The sequence below is a fragment of the Phocoena phocoena genome, chromosome 2 (assembly GCF_963924675.1).
Source record: "Phocoena phocoena chromosome 2, mPhoPho1.1, whole genome shotgun sequence".
In the NCBI taxonomy this organism is placed as follows: domain Eukaryota; kingdom Metazoa; phylum Chordata; class Mammalia; order Artiodactyla; family Phocoenidae; genus Phocoena; species Phocoena phocoena.
In genome coordinates, this window is record NC_089220.1 from 128,907,314 (window position 1) to 128,916,740 (window position 9,427).

General features: G+C 34.8%; 1 non-coding gene across 1 annotated transcript; it reads right to left on the minus strand.

Annotated features, from left to right (window-relative positions):
* Positions 1-8,875: 8,875 nt before the first annotated feature.
* On the minus strand, positions 8,876-8,948 carry TRNAK-CUU (transfer RNA lysine (anticodon CUU)). The gene has a single exon. It is a non-coding gene; the product is annotated as a tRNA-Lys (tRNA).
* Positions 8,949-9,427: the final 479 nt, after the last annotated feature.

Genomic DNA, 9,427 nt, shown 5'->3' on the forward strand with positions numbered 1-9,427 from the left:
AATTTGTATCCATAAAGTATATAGAACTTCTACAACTTGATAAGTAAAACACAATTAACCTGACTTTATAAAATAACAGTTTAGAAACTTGATAGGACATGATGCAGAAGAAGTAATGACATGTTGAAAGAGATAACAGATAAGTTGTTGTTGAGGGGAAATGTAGGAGGAAGCTTTCTGGAGTGATGTGACTGTTCTGTATCTCTATAGGGATGTGGGTTATAAGGGAGTATGCTTTTGTCAGAACTCATCCAACTGTATACTTTACATCTATTTATTTCAATCCATGCAACTTATACCTCAACTTAAAAAAGGCACATTTGTACCATTCTTATCATTTGTAAAATTACATGAAATATTATCTAGCCACAACCTAGACTTAGAAAAAAATAGTATAATGTTATTTTATATGCCTATGCAATTCATATAAAATATATCACGATGATGAGCTGATCCTGACAAACTATTAGAACTTCCCAGTCTTGCTTTATAAAAGCACTAGTACTTTTTGATGATAGAAAACCTTATTATGTAGGACTGGTGTACATTATTCTATAAAGTCAAAATCATCTTATTGTTTTCCATCTCCATTATTGTCAAATTAGACCAAAACACCTCAGGAGATATATACTGTGAGTGTAAGAACACAGAAGGAATTAATTAGGATTGATTTTATTATCTTTGTCTAAGGTCTTTACAGTAATGGGATATTTAAAACACTGAGTCAGTAGTAAATGGTACACCTAGTGATTACTTGAGTACATTCCACAATTCGTTTTTTCTCCTTCAAGCACAAAAGGAATTTTTAATGTTATTCACATTTTTAAGCTAAACATTTTGTTTTAAGTTAATTCTAGATTGACATATAGTTTTAAAAAATAAAACAAGGAGATTATGTGTACCCTTTAACCAGTTTCCACCAATGGTAACTGGTTCTTGAAAAACTATAGTACAGTATCACAACCAGGATATTAAGATTCAGCCAGTGAAAGGACAGAACATTCTATCACCAAAAAGATCCCTGTGGTTCCCATTTATAGCCACACCTACTTCTCTCCTGCCTACAACCTCTTCATAACCCTCAGTAACTACTAATCTTTTTTTTTTGGTATAATTCTGTCATTTCAAAAATGTTATAAAAATGGAATCATAGTGTGTAGTCTTCTGGGATTGATTTTTTTTCTTTTTCATTCAGCATAATTCTCTGGAGATTCCTCTAGTTATCATGAATATAAGTAGTTCATTTCCTTTATTTCTTAGTGGTACTCCCTGGTATGAATATACCATATTTTTTCATCACTGACCCATTAAATAAGCCTGGGTTTTTTCTAGTTCTGGAAAATTATGAATAAAGCTCCTATGCACATACATCTACAGGTTTGTGAGTGAACATAAGTTTTCGTTACTCTGGTATAAATGCCCAAAAGTGTAATTGCTGGGTTGTATGGTAGTTGCATCTTTGGTTTTATAAGAAACTGCTAACCTGTTTTCCAGGGTGACTTCACAATCTTACATTTCTACCAACAATGTTATGAGTGATCCACTTTCACCATTTCCTTGCTAGCAGTTGTTGTTGTCACTATTTTTTATTTTAACCATCATGACAAGTTATAGGACTACTGCATTGTGATTTTAATTTGCATCTCCCTAATGACTAATGGTGTTAAATATCTTTTCATGTGCTATTTTTCTATCTGTATATACTTTTCAGGAAAATATCTCATTTCTTTGGCCCAGTTTCAAATTAAACTTTTTAGTTTTGTTGTTATTTTGTTCTGGCTTGTATTACTGTTGAGGTTTGACAATTATTTATATAGTCTAGATACTAGCTATTTGTCAGCTATCTCCCAGACTTTAGATTGTCTTTATATCCTATCAAAGATGATTTTCACAGAGCAAAAGATTTTAATTTTTTTTTTTTTTTTTTTTTTTGCCATGGCTCTCAGGCCCAGCCGTTCCGTGGCATGTGGGACCTTCCCGGACAGGGGCACAAAACTGTGTCCCCTGCATCGGCAGGCAGACTCTCAACCACTGTGCCACCAGGGAAGCCCCAAAAGATTTTAATTTTGATGAGGTCCAATTGTCAGCTTTTTTTTTTTAACATAGATTTGCTTTTTGTGTGAAGTCTAAGAACTCTTCACTTACTTACCTAAGAACCCAAAGATTTTTTTTCCCCATTATTTCCTAGTACTTCTGTACTTTTACATTTAAGTCCATGATCCATTTTGAGTTGATCCAGTTGAGTTAATTATGTATAAAATATGTCTTGGTTCTTCCAATCTAAGAACATGGTATATCTCTCCATCTGTTTGTGCCTTCTTTGATTTCTTTCATCAGTGTTATAGTTTTCTGAGTACAGGTATTTTACCTCCTTAGGTAGGTTTATTCTTAGGTATTTTATTCTTTTTGTTGCAATGGTGTATGGGATTGTTTCCTTAATTTCTCTTTCTGTTTTTTGTTGTTGTGTATAGGAATGCAAGAGATTTCCCTGCATTAATTTTGTATCCTGCAACTTTATCACATTCATTGATTAGCTCTTGTAGTTTTCTAGTGGCTTCTTTAGGATTTTATATGTATAGTATCATGTCATTTGCAAACAGTAAAGGTTTACTTCTTCTTTTCTAATTTGTATTCCTTTTATTTATTTTTCTTCTCTGATTGCTGTGGCTAGGACTTCACTACAATGAGGTATCACCTCACACTGGTTAGGATGGGCATCATTAGAAAATCTCAAAACAATAAATGCTGGAGAGGCTGTGGAGAAAAGGGGAGAAACTTTTGCAATTGGTGGGAATGTAAATTGATACAACCACTATGGAAAACAGTGTGGAGATTCCTTAAGAAACTAAAAATAGAATTACCATATGACCCAGCAATCCCACTACTGGGCACATACCTAGAGAAAACCATAGTTCAAAAAGAAACATGCGGGCTTCCCTGGTGGCACAGTAGTTGAGAGTCTGCCTGCCAATGCAGGAGACACGGGTTCGTGCCCTGGTCCGGGAGGATCCCACATGCCGCGGAGCAGCTGGGCCCATGAGCCATGGCCACTGGCTCCTGCGCGTCCGGAGCCTGTGCTCTGCAATGGGAGAGGACACAACAGTGAGAGGCCCGTGTAACGCAAAGAAAAAAAAAAAAAAAAAGAAAAAGAAACACGCACCGCAATGTTCATTGGTGCACTATTTACAATAGTCAGGTCATGGAAGCAACCTAAATGTCCATCAACAGACAAATGGATAAAGAAGATATGGTACATATATACAATGGAATATTACTCAGCTATAAAAAGGAATAAAATGGGGTCATTTGTAGAGACATGGATGGACCTAGAGACTGTCATACAGAGTGAAGTAAGTCAGAAAGAGAAAAACAAATATCATATATTAACGCATATTTGTGGAATCTAGAAAAATGGTACAGATGAACAAGTTTGCAAGGCAGAAAAAGAGATACAGATGTAGAGAACAAATGTATGGAAACCAAGGGGGGAAAGGGAGGGTGGAATGAATTGGGAGATTGACATATTGACTCTATTTCACTGCACTGTACTGTAGAAACTAACACAACATTGTAAAACAACTATACCCCAATTTTATATATATATATATATATATATATATATATATATATATATATATATATATATTAGTCTTGGGTTGAAGCTCTTTTTTGTGATTTATGGATATGCAATTAATCTGGTACCATTTGTTGAAATGGTTATCTTTTCTCCATTGAATTTCTTTTTCACACTTGTCAAAATTAGTTGGCCTTATTTCTGTGGATCTATTTCTTGGTCATTTTGTATGATTTATTGATCCATATCTATCTTTCCATTATAGTCTTGTTTACTGTAGCTATATAATGTCTTGGTATCAGGTAGATTGATTTCTTACAATTTATTCTTCTTTTTTAATAATCATTTTAGCTATTCTAGCTATTTTGCTGTACCATAAAATTGTTAGTCTTGCCTATATCTATAAAAAATATAATCTTGCTGGGATTTTGGTAAGAACTTTATAAAACCCATGTTTCAATTTGAGAATAATTGACATCTGTCTTATGTTGAGTTTTCTAATGAGTGAACATGATATGCCTCTTTATTCATTTTGACCTTTGATTTTTTTCATCATCATTGTATAGTTTTCAACATATAAGTTCTATACATGTTTTGTTAGATTCACACCAAAGTAAATCATATTTAATAACTAAAATTTCCAGTTGTAAATATTGTTTTTTAAGTTCTGTGTCCACATATTCATTGATAGTATATAGAAATGCAGTTAATTTTCTGTGTGTTTATCTTATATTTTGCAAAGTTGCTGAACTTATTAATTCTAGGACTGTCATTTATTTGGTAGATTAGTTAGGATTTTCTATGTAGACAATTATTAGGTAATTTTATTTTTTCCTTCCCAAACTGTGTGCATTTTTTTCCTTTCCTGTATTACAATGGCTAAAATTTCCAGCAGTATGTTGAGTAATAGTAGTAAGAACAGACATCCCTTGCCTTGTTTCTAATATTAGGAGCAAAGCATTAGTCTTTTACTGTAAATATAATGCTACCTGTGGATATTCTTTATAAAGTTGAGGCAATTCCCCCCTCTTCCTATTTTTCTGGGAGTTCTACCATGAATGAATACTGAGTCTTGTCAAATGCCTTTTCTGCATTAGTTAATATAATCATGTGATTTATCTTCTTTTAATGTATTAATATGGTGGATTATATCAATTCATAATCAATTGATAAAACAGAACACATCCTGTTTTATTGATTTTTCTCTATTGGCTTTCTGTTCAAATTTTTATTTGTTTATTTATTTCTGATTGGGAGTTATTTTCTTTTTTAACTGGATTCTTGAGGTAAGTACTTAGCTTCTTGATTTGAAACTTTTTCTCTCTCCTAATATAAGCATTTAATGCTAAAAATTTCCCTCTTAGCACTGCATTAGTTGTATCCCTCAAATTTGAATATGTTTTATTTTCATCTTAAATTCAATGTATTTTTTTCATTCTCTTGAGCTGTCTTCTTTTACCCATGGATTATTTAGAAGTGTCGTGTTTAATTACAATGTATTTGAACAATTTCCTATTACCTTTCTGCTTTTTTTTTTTTTATTTTAAGGCAGCCCTAGGAAATGAATACACTACTTCTAGCAGAGAGAAGTTCCAGAGTAGCTGGGTGGTGGGTGTTTATCTGAACAGGTTTTAATCCCCTAAAATTCTTTTTTTTTAAATTAATTAATTAATTAATTTATGGCTGTGTTGGGTTTTCATTGCTATGTGAGGGCTTTCTCTAGTTGCAGCAAGCAGGAGCTACTCTTCGTTGCAGTGTGTGGGCTTCTCATTGCGGTGGCTTCTCTTGTTGCAGAGCATGGGTTCTAGGCATAAGGCCTTCAACAGTTGTAGCACGCGGGCTCAGTAGTTGTGACTCACAGGCTCCAGAGTGAAGGCTCAGTAGTTGTGGCAGCCAGGCCTAGTTGCTTTGCAGCATGTGGGATCTTCTCGGACCAGGGATCGAACCATGTCCCCTGCATTGGCAGGAGGATCCTTAACCACTGTGCCACCAGGGAAGTCCCTCCCTTTCTGCTTTTAATTTCTAGTTTGATTGCATAGGGTTAGAGATCAGCTTCTTCATGATAGTAATTCTTGGGATGTGCTTTTTGCCCAGGATATGGTATATGATTTTAAGTAGAGGAGATTATCAATAATCTGAGTAAACCTGATACAATCATTTGAAAGGCCTTAAGAGCAGAACTGAGGTTTGCCTGAGGAAGAAGAAATTCTAGCTGTAGACTGCAGCATCAGCTATTGTGTGAGAGTTTCCAGGCTGCCCTTCTTGATGGCTTGTCCTACGGATTTTGAACCTGAGTCCATAATTCTATCTTGTGGTTACTTCACTAGGTCCTGAATACATGGTTGTAACAGGCATACTCTACAACTGGCAGAATCCCCACATTGGTTCCCTAAAATGTGGAGTGAGGGCTATTATGCTAGGAAAGGCCAAGTGGAAAACACAAAAACTGCCTCTACTTAGAAAAATTGTAACCTAAAATCAATACTGCATTCCTGGAGGGACTGCAGAGATTAGTGCTACCATCAAGGACTTGAAGGATGCAGTGTGGTAATTCCCACCACATTCCCATTCAACTCGATTTGTCTTATGAAGAAAATATATAGATTTTGAAGAATTACAGGGAATTATCGTAAACTTAACCAGGTTGTGACTCCAATTACAGCTGCAGTTCTAGATGTGGTTTTGATGCTTGAGAAAATTAACACATCCCCTGGTACCCAGTATTCAGCTATTAATCTGGCAAAGTTTTTTGTTCATAATACCTGATAAATAGACCTGGGATTACAAAACAATTATACTCCAATAAAGATGTTGAAAAAAAAAAAAAAAACCTGGGAGCAGTTTTCTTTCACCTTGCAAGTTCAACAATTCACTTTACTTTCCTATTTCAGGGATATAGCAACTCTCTAGACTTACAATTTAGTCCACAAGGATCTTAATCACCTTTCCCTTCTACAAGATGTCATACTGGTTCATTACATTAAGGATATTATTCACTATTCTAGATATGGTGAGCAAGAAGTAACAATTTCTCTAAACTTATTGGTAAGACACGTGTGTCAGAGAGTGTGATAAAAATGTCCCTGATAAAAATTCAGAGAGATTTTATGTCTATAATATCTCTAGGGCTTTAATGGTCTGGACCATGTCAAAACATGCCTTCCAAGGTGAAAGTTGTTGCACGTAGTTCTTCCTGCAACTCAAAAGGAGGCACCATACTTAGTGGATCTCTTTGGATTTGGGAGGCAACATATTTTTCTTTTGGGTGAGTGTGCTCTTCCAGCCCATGTACCAAGTGATTCACAAAGCTGCTGGTTTTGAATGGAACCCAGAACAAGAGAAGGCTCTGCAAGTCCAGGCTACTGTAAATGCTATTCTGACACTTAGGGCTATATAATCCACTAGATCCAAAGTGCCTATGGCAGATAGAGATGTTTGGAGTCTTTTATAGGGCATTATAGTTGAATCACAGGGAAGACCCTTAGAATCTACACCAAAGCCCTGCCATCTGCTGCAGATATCAATTTTTTTTTTTTTTTTTTTTTTGCGGTACGCGGGCCTCTCACTGTTGTGGCCTCTCCCGTTGCGGAGCACAGGCTCCGGACGCGTAAACTCAGCGGCCATGGCTCACGGGCCCAGCCTCTCCGCGGCATGTGGGATCTTCCCGGACCGGGGCACGAACCCATGTCCCCTGCATCGGCAGGCGGACTCTCAACCACTGCGCCACCAGGGAAGCCCTGCAGATATCAATTTTTAACTTTGAGAAACAGCTTCTGACTTGCTATTGGTCATTAGCAATGATTGAAATTTTACATGGGCCACCAAATTAACATGTGATTTCAGTTGCTCATGAAGGGAAGCTGTCTGACCCATCAAGCCATAGAATTTGGATTTCACAGTAACACTCTATTAAGAAATAGAGGCAGTATACACAAGATCATAGTTTTGTTTATATACTTAGAAGCAGATTGCTGCATCATATGGTTAACTCAACGTCTAACATTTTGAGGAACTGTCAACTTGTTTTCAAGAGCAGCTGCATAATTTTACAACCCCACCAACAATGTAAAAGAGTACCAATTTCTCCACAACCATGCTAACATTTGTTATTTTTTCTCTTTTTATATAGTTATCTTATTAGATGTAAAGTATTATCTTATTGTGACTTTGATTTGTTATTTCCCTAATGACTATTAATGTTGAGGATTAATTGAATTTTCATGCAGTATTTTCATGCACTTGATGATTTAAATAATCTTTTGGGAGAAAGTTTTATTCAAACTCTTTGTCCAGTTTTAAATTTTCTTATTTGTCCTTTTATTGGTGACTTGTAACTTCTTTATTTTTTAATATAAGTCCCTTATCATATATATCATTTTCAAATATTTTTTTTCCCATTCCATTGATTATTTTCTCTCTTTTGTGATGTCTTTGAAACACAGTTTTTAATTTTGATGAAGTTCAATTACTTAATTTTTTGTTGTTGTCACTTTTACTTCTCGTGTTTTAGCTATGAAACTATTGACTTTCCAAGATTGCAAAGATTACTCATATTTTATGTTAAGCATTGTATAGTTTTCACTCATTCATTTAGGTCTATGGTCCATTTTGTATTAGTTTTGTATGTGATATGAGATAGGCATCCAACTTTATATTCACTTACATGTATCAACATGTTAGTGTTGTATCAACACTATCTGTTGAAGACGATTTACTCCTACATTGAATTATCTTGGCACCTATGTCCAAAATTAATTCACCATAAATGTAAGGGTTTATTTACTTCCAATTATATATATATATATATATATATATATATATATATATATATATTTATATATCTATCCTTATTCTAGCACACACTGTTTGTATTACTGTGGCTTTGTAGTGAGTTTGTAAATCAGGAAGTCAGAGTACTCCAATTGTGTCCTCCCTTTTCAAGAAGTGTTTTAGGGGGAGCAAAGATAGGTCCCTTCAATTTTAAGATCAGCTTCCCAATTACTGAAAAAAAATGTAGCTGGGATTCTGATAGGGATGGCTTGCACTGAATTTGTACATGGGTTTGTGGAGTATGGCCATCTTAGCAGTATTAAATATACTGATTCAGAGACTAATGTTTTTCTATTTATTTTGGTTTTCTTTCATTACTTTACTTTCACAGTGCTTTAGAGTATCCAGTGTATGTCTTGAACTTTCTTTGTTAAATTGATATCTAATTATTTCTTTTTTTTTTTTGATGCTAATGTAAATAGAATTCTTTTCAAGGTTTTACTTTTGCATTGTTCATTGCTAAAGAGTACTCACCCAATGTGGGGCTCGAACCCACGACCCTGAGATTAAGAGTCTCATGCTCTACCAACTGAGCTAGCCAGGCAATCCCTGCATTGTTCATTTCTAGTATATTGATATGCAATTGACTTTTGTATGCTGACTTATATCCTGCACCTTTCTGAATTCATTTATTAGTTTTAATTGTAATTTTGTGGATGCCTTAGGCTTTTCTGTATACAAGATCAATTCATCTAGAAATGGAGATAGATTTACTTCTTCTTTCCACTCTGAATGGCTTTTAGCTTTCTTTTTTTCCCTTTACCCTGGATGGAACTTCCAAGACAATATTGAATAGAAGTGGTAATAACAAACATCTTTATTTTCTGCATGAACTTAGGTCAAAGTTTTAGTCTTTTTTCCTTCCGATGATGTTAGCTGTGTATTTTTCATAGACTTTGTTAAGTTGAGGAAGTTCCCTTCTAACCCTAGTTAGTTGAATTTTATTTTTTATCATAAAAGGGTTTGGGTCCTGTTAAATGGTTTTTATCTATTGAGATGATCGTGCTGTTCTTATTCTTTATT